Source organism: Cryptotermes secundus, unplaced genomic scaffold (genome assembly GCF_002891405.2).
Source record: "Cryptotermes secundus unplaced genomic scaffold, Csec_1.0 scaffold213, whole genome shotgun sequence".
Taxonomy (NCBI): domain Eukaryota; kingdom Metazoa; phylum Arthropoda; class Insecta; order Blattodea; family Kalotermitidae; genus Cryptotermes; species Cryptotermes secundus.
This window is the reverse complement of record NW_019731264.1, coordinates 1190523-1199087: the sequence shown is the minus strand read 5'-3', so window position 1 is coordinate 1199087 and position 8565 is coordinate 1190523. Positions and strand designations below refer to the sequence as shown.

Sequence of the window (8565 nt, the reverse complement as noted above, 5' to 3'; positions counted from 1 at the left end):
TTTGTAATTATTTTAATTAACTGGAACGTGGCTATCTTGGACAAAGTGAAGTTTTGTGTGTTGGTGATTTCTTTTTCTACTATAAATGCCTCTGATGATGGCTCCGTGGTGAGCCGAAACATGTAAGGCAGGTGCTGACGAGGTGGAAAACTTAAAAAAGTGTCACATTTGACGGAAGGAACTTGACTGTTAACGGAATAACTATATAAGATTATTTCCTGAGGTCTACATACTCGAATACACCATACACCAGTCAATGGTTTCCTGCTGTGCGGTCCCGCCCAACTGGGCTGCTTCATCCTTGTGGGGGTAAAGAAGCAATAGTTCATGTCGATGCGAGGCTCCAGTAGCTTTCGCTTTATATCAACAAACGAATCTTTAAGAAGAAAACTTCTAGGGTTTAGGAAATCACAAAAAATTGAGTTCGGTACCTTGAAGCAAACTCCAGTCTTTTGAAAACGGTCAACTATAGATTCAAGTGATCTTGCAGTACCAACATATCCCTCAGAAGGAACTGCAAGGGAAAGTAAACAATCTTGATCGTTAACTTAATACGAATATAGGGCCGCCCCATAACTCAAGAGGTTAGTCGCTGTCTTCCCACCGCGGCGGCCCGGGTTCGATCCCGAGTCTGGTCAAGTAGGATTTGTGGTGGACAAAGTGGCGCTGGGACAGGTTTTCTCCGAGTGCTTCGGTTTCCCTTGCCAATCTTCGTTCCACCAATTGCTCCACAATCACCCTCACGTATCATCTGGGGCTGGTACAATAGGCCAGAAGTGGCCGCAGTACAAGGGACTTAGTCCCACCACACTAGCAATAAAAAATAATACGAATACTAGAGAGGACATGAACTGGGCCCTCTAGTTCAAGCAATCAGGTATGGGTAGACCCGAATCAAAACACAAGAAGGAAAGTAAAATTTGATATCTCCACACAAATAAAACAACATAGAAACGGAAACATGATTTTACATTTATAAGTGCCACTTGAGCCGGGATAGTTCAGTCAGTATAGCGATAAGCTAGAGGCTGAACAGCCGGGGTTCGATTTCCGACAGTCTTCATCTCCCCCATACGAACACATGAAGTGAATCTTAATTAATTAAGCACAGAGACAATTTTACCTTTCAAATTTACAGGCCTTTGCTAAGCTATAAATAACATTATTCCTGCATTCAGTCATATAATTACGTACTATGCCATGTGAGCTTGTGAAGGAGAAAGGCACAGCTGAAGAATTCTTGTCATCAGCACTAGATGGATGTGCGTGGTTGTCTTCAGGCCACCGCTGCTTCCCCGGAGATGGAGTCCCGAACTCCCATTGAGAAGGAGGCTGGGTGGGCACTAGAACCAGCCTGTAACTTACGGAGAAGGGAACGCTGTTTGAAAACAGGAAAATAACACAGGATGGGAACATTGCTTAATGCAGAGCTTTACAATGAATCTTGTTCGTAAGACGGTACTGGGATGATCAAAGCAAGGAGAATGAGGTTGGGTGGACATGTAAAACACATGGGGAATCAGCAATACGATGGCGCTCTAATATGAGTGTAATTAAAAGAGTGCGTAACAAAGCTGGTAATAAACCCAATCATCCGAACTAGAACCCGTCATTTCGTCACGCCTACCTCCCTACAAATGGCAACACGCTTGGCCTATCACTTTACCCATGCTTCGAAATCCGCAGCATAGAGGTCTTCTGCTTGATGTCTCAGCCGTTTTCGCACTTGGTCGGGCATTGTTTGCGACATTTAAACATCTTTGGGAGAATTTGACCCAGTTGTGAACCACTTTATGCGAAAAACACTTCCCACCGTAAACAGGAAATATTTCTCTATGAAAATCCTTTGCATTGAGTCCTTTTGTCGAAAGAAACTTGAAACAAAACGCTATTCTTCGGTAGTAGAATCGCCAAGCACGGTCGCCATTTTGACTACTAAAACCAGCCTCTAAACATGCGCATGAGCGTCTGCTACCTAGTGATTCATATATAAACTATTAAATCCATTAGAGTTGTTTTACTTCAATTTGTGACCTATTAACTGACTCTCCCTCGTAACGCAGGATAAATAAAAAATTAAGGATTTCTCACTTGTTCCATGCACACTCTCTGCCCTCTCCATTCCAGCCTTACTGATGTAAGGTAAATCACAGTAACAGATGTGAAGTTAAAGTTCTGAAGCTGCTAAGTGATTTTCTTCCTCCGTCACTCTTCAAGTCCATTCTGCACTGTATAACGCTCCATACCTGGGAGGCTTGTGAAGTGCTATGTCATGGAAGTGAAAGTTCAAGACAGGAATGAATACAACTGAAACACGGTAATGACAAAATTAAATACAAATTTAAATGAAATCGACTTTAATATCATAACAATATGCAAGAAAATGAGTTTTATTTCCCAAAATTATAAAACGTAACTATAAAAAGATATACCCTGGAATATCCCCACTGTATTTCGTACGTTTATTTGTCCAGCGTTTCATAAAGGCGAAAGGAAACAATGCAGTTGGGAAGTACACGTATATAAAAACACAGAAGAGTACGGTCCGATAGCGCAGAACAAGGACCAGACTCTCTGCGGCTCGAGGTAATCTCCATACAATTTGATATTCAGCGAGATAGGCGTGAAAATATCTGTAAATTGTGTTAGTTGCTTGAAAATGGAATTCGCTTGTTTGCTGAAGAAACTTAAATTCTGTGGATATTCTTTATTATATTTAGGAAAGAAAAGTAAAAAGGTAAAGCTATCGCTGTAACAGGCCGTGGAGACCCATAGGATTGTGAGATGTTGAGGTTCCCACATTTTCTAGACAATCGGCTCATAGATGGCGGTAAGGTTGTCAGCCTTACGCGCCTGCCGCCCTTTACCCCCAAGAACATTCCAGGAAGATTCCTGGTATTCATTTTTGTTAAAGGCTGAGTCGACTCTAGGGCCATAGTGCGGCTGGAAGTATTACGTAAATTGAAAAAATTCCAATGACCTCATTGGGACTCGATTCCGCGATCTTCCGGCTTGTAGCGTAGTCCCTCAACCAACTACGCTACCGCTTGCCCCATGTTTATTATATTTATCTGTGTTTAAATACTGATTATTCTTACTCTGAATCTTATTACAACCTAAAATATGACTCTCTAATAGCAGAGACACAAAAACGTTCCGAATAAATACAGTAAAAACTCGTTGAACGGAAATTAGATTCCTCCAGAACGGCGCGTTAAGTAAATACGCGGTAAACGAACTTGTTTTCTTATGTGTTAAATAGGGATATGGAACGCGGCCACAGGAATTACAATAACCTACACACGTACATACAAAGAATTTCTTTCGCATCCATTTCAATATTCAAGAGGCTTGCTTGTTATCTGCTCCATAGTGGTTTCTTGCTTGGTTTAATCTTCAATCCTGAAGATGGAAGAGATGTAGACCTACGAAAAGTGAACTGACTTTCAACGGAGTTAATAGAATTATATCTCAGAAAATAGAACACCTCATAGCCACAGCTGTGAAAACCTCAAATCCTGCAATTGCTTTTGATCTAATATTCATAAAAGAACTTAAAAGAAATTTAGGTCTAGGTCACATGATCAGGAGAAAGTGAAATGAAATAAAACAATGCGACCCAAAATAAAAACGTAGAAGGGACAGGAGAAGCAGTAGCTTGGTGATAAGAAATCCAGAAAAGAAATTGGAGAAAAAGAAATATATTTGCGCAAGAAGTTTTATTGCTCCCAGGACATCATTGCCGGTAGGCCATGCACACTTCTGCAGACGAGGAAGAGTCGAGTGTCAAGAGGAGTTTACGACCAGGCGGTGGCCCCACGGGGAGGGAAAAGGAACCAACGGTATCATGGGCGACGACTTCTGTCTGAGACAAGTGCCAGAAGGAGGTGCTCCAGTGATGCTGCCGGAAAGTAGCGGCCACGTGGGAGCTGTACTCTTCGGCACGTGACTGCTCCGGCGTTATTGACGTCCGCATGTCATATTCTGCAGCACGGGGAACGAACTGCAGTTTGTCCACATCTCCGATTTGTTTCGGGGAATGGGAAACAGGTTTTTGCCATAAAACAGACTTTCTCCTTTTGCTCTTAGGCTAGTTGCGTTACTGGCCTCAGTGAAGCTGTGAGGAACAACTTGGAAACGCTTTATGAAAGGACCCCTCGAATGGTCGACGTACAGCTAGACTAAAAATAATCCTAAAATCGTCAATTATAAACGAGTTCGCGCGGTAGCGTAGTTGGTTGAGGCACTATGCTAAAAGTCGCAAGGTCACGGGCTCGATTCCCGATGTGGTGGATTTTTTCAATTGACCCAATCCTTCATGACGCACTTTGACCCTTGGGTCGGCTCAGAAATGAGTCCTAGGAATCATCCATGGAAGAGAGAGTGGCCGGCGCATTAGGCTGACCTCACCGCCACCCAGTTTCCGATCATTACAAAAATGTGGGAGCCTCGACGTCTCACAACTCTATGAGCCTCTGCTGTCTGCTACAGGGACAGCTTTACCTTACATTACCTATCGTCAAAAGCAATTAGCCCTTTAAAGCCCAGAGGATAAATTAATACTAAAAATCTGTATTCTCCCCACAGTGAGTGTTTGTGTGTCTCGTATATTTCTCGTAGTACACAAAGACTTTCTCCTAAACAGCATTAACCTGTTGATCTGCGTAGCGGAGATGTGATGTGTTTCCTCTGAGGTAAGGACTGTATTATTAAATATAGTGTAGATGAAATTCAGTCTTAACTGCATTAATTAGAAGAAATAGATTTTCCAGTATAATATTTACAGTTTATGTTGCGTTATTTCTACACGTTTCGACTTTCTGGAGGTCATCATCAAGGGCGTGAATTGACATTAAATAGCTGACATTTTCGTTGTAATGGTGGTTAATTTTACTATGCCTTCTGTATCTAGGTCATATCGTAGTGTCGGGCAATGGAATGACTGTTGAATGAAAAATTAAAAATTATTTTAAAGAGAGCGGCCGTGGAGTGATTTCGGAACTGAGGAAAAGCACGAAAACCTCAATCATGGTGGTCGGTGTCCCGGTCGAAACTAATCCGACACATCCCAAATACGAGTGAAAAATATTACCTCTACGCCAACCTGTTCCATATATTCTGATATCTTTGTCTCAAATATTGCCACGAGATTTAAGACTGTCCTAGGAGGGATTGCATAAATATGCTCCCTTATGTGTTCTGCACCTGAAAGTCCGCGACTAGCATGAGAATTACCCCGTGCCCAGGATAACTGCTGTGGACTATTAACACACTATCATGCTTCGTCTGCCTGTAGAATACTAAAGAGAAAAAGAACGAATCCACAGTGTGTTGTAACCATTCACAGGAAGATCATCCGGGAAGAGACGTGCCCTTTTTGAGTGTTGACATGTATGCAATAATCATCATGAAGATCATCTAGGAGCCTCGAAATGGAAAAGTCCCAATTCTCCTGCGATACCATATGAGCCTCTCCATGGCTGCAATTAAAGCATCTTCATTGGCTGGTGTCTGCATACTCCGTGGGCGACATGCATTCACGTGTGTCGTTACACTTCCTGTCTCAGGGAGACGCTGCTCCGATCGTCGGAACGCATTCCCGTCCCAGGAACACACACAGCGACAGTGGTCGTACGACGTCCGTACGGTTCATGTCGTATCAAGTAGTAGAATATAAAGTGTAGTCTTAGCTTTCATACGTGAAGACATGCGACATCTACCGTACGGCAGTCGGTGAGCAAAGAAATGTATCTGGTCGCTCTAATGTGAAAAAGAGGTCGTACGGCAAAAGAATCGTACGACATTTTTCCGTACGACCGATGTCGCTTCGGGTGTTCCTAGCCTTAGAGCGTATACAGGCGCAGTAGTATTAGCTGGGCTGTTACAGGTACAGAGGGTTAAGTGCCTGTCGCAGTGTCCGTTGTGTGCCTATCCCACGTTCATTCCTTCACAACAGACCCCTACTGCGTCTTGAGTACACCCAGCAACGCGCTCTGTTTCGTGATGAAAACAACACTACTGAGTAGCATGTTACCCCATTTCATGGTAAAGTGTATCTCCGAAAGTGGTCATCTCAGGACATGTTGTGTAATATTTTCGACTTTTCTTTACAAAGAATTACACTATGGAGTCCTTGTTAGCGAATTTAGTCTTTCCTGTAAAAAATATGATTCCAAATAAAATGTCGCGGCCGTACCACAACTCAGGTGATTAATCGTCAAATTCCCACTGCGGACGGCCAGGGTTCAATCCCAGGCCAAAATGAATGGGATTTCGGGTGGACAAAGTGGAATTAAGATGATTTTCTCCCTGTACTTCGGTTTCCCCTGCCAATTTTCAATCCAGCTACTACACTTCTCATTAATAATTTTATCACCCAACGCTTCACTCTCAATCTTTGTCATATAACCAAAAAAAATAATTTGCAGGCCGGTATAGGTCCGTGTACCATGCGTTGAGACACAGTGATACAACCAGCACCCACACAGCAAAAACAAAATGGCAGAAACAAGAGACTGAAGTTAGTATCGACTGTTATTGCATTCCCTACAATGTCAGTTCGCCTAAATACAGCGCTGCTATCAATTTCCAACTCCGCTATTGATGGGATATTACTACTAGGCTAACAACGTTAATATGAACACTAATACATTGCTACTACGTCAGCGTAAACAATTATTGAATTTTACGTCCTGCAGCTAGATTCGCGTGAAGCTGTTATTGAATGGGGACATCGGAAAAACACAATTAATTTTTATGTTATTGGAATCAGAAGACACATCCATCATTCCTTTCCACACATCCCAATATTCTGTAACGACATACTGGTCTGTATTTTCAAATTTTATTCTGAAACGTGGTGAGTTGATAATCTAATTCTATAATATTTCCATTGATATATCTGGACCAGAGTCGAGAATGCAGCTGACGGTGACTGCGCGGTCGAAGGCATGAACCGTTTTCGCCCTCTCGAACAATGGGACAGTGGGTTCGGATCCAATTCGAGGCATGGATATCTCTGTGCATTTGTTCAGTGTTTGTGTTGTCCTATGTGTAGATAGCGGTTTTGCGTCGAGCTGATCCCCCGTTCAAGGACACCTACCGAATGTGCATAGGATTAATAAACTGAAAAAGCGGCCAGGGTTCAACAAAAGAGCTGTAGAGCAGAAGACAGATAGATAGATAGATAGATAGATAGATAGATAGATAGATAGATAGATAGATAAATAATAGATAGACAGATAGATACATAGATAGATGTTGAACGAAACCGTTGGAGAGAGATAATAATCGACAATCCAAAGCCGCACATTCCTCAACTTCCGTCTTCAGGTCCTTAATGGTCGGCGAATGTCTCACAACTCATTAAATTCCTGACTTCTTCTCTTTTTAACACCTCTGCACTGGCCACACAGACAATACCCGTCCCAAAAAATCTTCTACTCTTTCGTCACGCAGCTGTGGCACTGACAGCATAGAAAATACCGCTTCCCAGATAGTCTATTGGTGCACGTAGGAATACAGGGTTACTACAAATGATTCCTTACATTTCGCAACACTATATTGGTCGCCTCATACTTTTCCGTTTACAGACAGCCAGTAGCCTAAACTGCAACCTCCGCAGAATGCTCTGTTTACATGGTGGTTCTTTTCTGTGCTCTGCTCTGAATGCACGCTGCACTGCAATAACAGACGAACATCTTCCATATTCCAACACACAGAAACTCTTTTCTAGCTTCGTCGCCATTTTGTGAGTCACTGCACTCATGCTGCCAACTGGTGTATCATGATGCAAACTTCGTGAGTTTGGTTCTTTTCATGTATCAATCATATTGGTATGTGTAATACTATAGATAGTGTTTTGAAATGGAATGAATCATTTGTAGTAACCCTATATATTGCCTAGCAGTGGGCATTGTTTACAGTGTCATTACTTAGCAACGGGTCTGTATGCTACAACATTATACCCGCAATTGCCTGTACGGTCCGAGGGATACAACCAGTAATATCAGCTATGATAGCCAGGTGCCAGGCCGAAAATCGAATCATGAATCTCCCTATTGCAAATCCGGAGTGTTATTTCTGCACCACGGAGTTCCTTGCCAAGATGTTGGCTCCTCCTTGCTTGTGGGAGCTAAGCTGAAGTTTGTACTGATTTCCATACCCCGAACGATAATAGAGTTTCCTTTTTCTCGTGGTTTCTTTTTCCGTCCCAGGTTTTCCGGTATGCTGTTGACTCTTGGATCCATCAATATTTTCCTTCGATCTCGAACCACAAGGGAAATGCTTTCTGGTACCTCCGCTTTCGAATCCAGAAGTTGTATAATACCTTGTGTTAGTTCATAAGTCACCAACATCAGACCTGTCTGCAGACAAAATCTCTCTTTTGCGGTAACTTTATTTATGCTTGGAATTACTACAGTAGATCTGGATTTACCTATAGAAAAAAAGATTATTATAAAACAGCAAACTAACTACACAACAACTGGACAGTTAGGAGGAACTCAATATCAAATTATCTCCAAGCAAAGGAGACCTTGCTAAACTCATATTTGTTCAGCTGTT

General features: G+C 42.4%; 1 long non-coding RNA gene across 1 annotated transcript in view; it reads right to left on the bottom strand.

Annotated features, from left to right (window-relative positions):
- Nucleotides 1-1200: 1200 nt before the first annotated feature.
- Nucleotides 1201-8565, bottom strand: part of LOC111866746 — a 102020-nt gene continuing 94655 nt past the window's right edge. Inside the window, exons 3-4 of the long non-coding RNA XR_002843201.2 lie at nucleotides 2092-2265; nucleotides 1201-1354 (exon numbers count right to left, since the gene is read on the bottom strand). This is a non-coding gene — a long non-coding RNA (uncharacterized LOC111866746). The remainder of the gene's footprint in view (nucleotides 1355-2091; nucleotides 2266-8565) is intronic.